The 619-nt window shown below is 35.9% G+C and overlaps 1 protein-coding gene across 1 annotated transcript in view; it reads right to left on the bottom strand.

The window, feature by feature from the left end:
* Positions 1 to 285: 285 nt before the first annotated feature.
* Positions 286 to 619, bottom strand: part of LOC135544707 (cyclin-O) — a 5,331-nt gene continuing 4,997 nt past the window's right edge. Inside the window, 1 exon segment of the mRNA XM_064972586.1 lies at positions 286 to 619. This exon segment is cut by the window's right edge and continues 905 nt beyond it. The gene's annotated coding sequence lies outside the window, so the exon portion shown is untranslated.

Below are 619 nucleotides of genomic sequence, written 5' to 3'. Positions count from 1 at the left end.
GCTGCATGCCTTGGTATCATCTATTCGATTTGCAGACAATTCTATTGAAATGACGTGGAATACCATGTTGATTCAACCAATGTGTGCCCAGAGGGTCATATTTCTGGTTTAAAAAAAAGTGTGGCTTGCTCATGATAGACTTTATTAAATATCACTTGTGGTAGCAGCAGAGTTTCCCGACTGAGCTGATATGACCGTTGTTCCAACAATCTTCTTGGGATAGATTCCCTTCACACCACTCTCTCAACAGATATAAAACATAAATAACACCTCTCTTGGTTTTTATACAGTTTATTTTCAAAAACGGAGTGAACAAATCAGAAAACATATCCAGTACATTTATCAAGTAATAATTTAATACGTTTTTTTTTATTTTATTTTTTTATCACATTTGTTGAAATGCGATGTCACATCATTGTTCATTGCATACCAATAAAGGCTCGTGTAACATTGGCCAACAGAACAGCCAGGATCAGTACAATCTCAGGACAGTTGGAGAAACAGCTACAGTAGGTTTCTCACTCAATGCATCTTACAGTACAATGACTTCAATAAGTTACAGAACGTGGTACAAGTATAAATAAGGACCAAAACATCCTCTACATACAGTACGCTAATA

This window comes from Oncorhynchus masou, chromosome 1 (genome assembly GCF_036934945.1).
Source record: "Oncorhynchus masou masou isolate Uvic2021 chromosome 1, UVic_Omas_1.1, whole genome shotgun sequence".
In the NCBI taxonomy this organism is placed as follows: Eukaryota; Metazoa; Chordata; class Actinopteri; order Salmoniformes; family Salmonidae; genus Oncorhynchus; species Oncorhynchus masou.
Note: the sequence above shows the minus strand (reverse complement) of the source record. Positions and strands in the feature narration are given on the sequence as shown.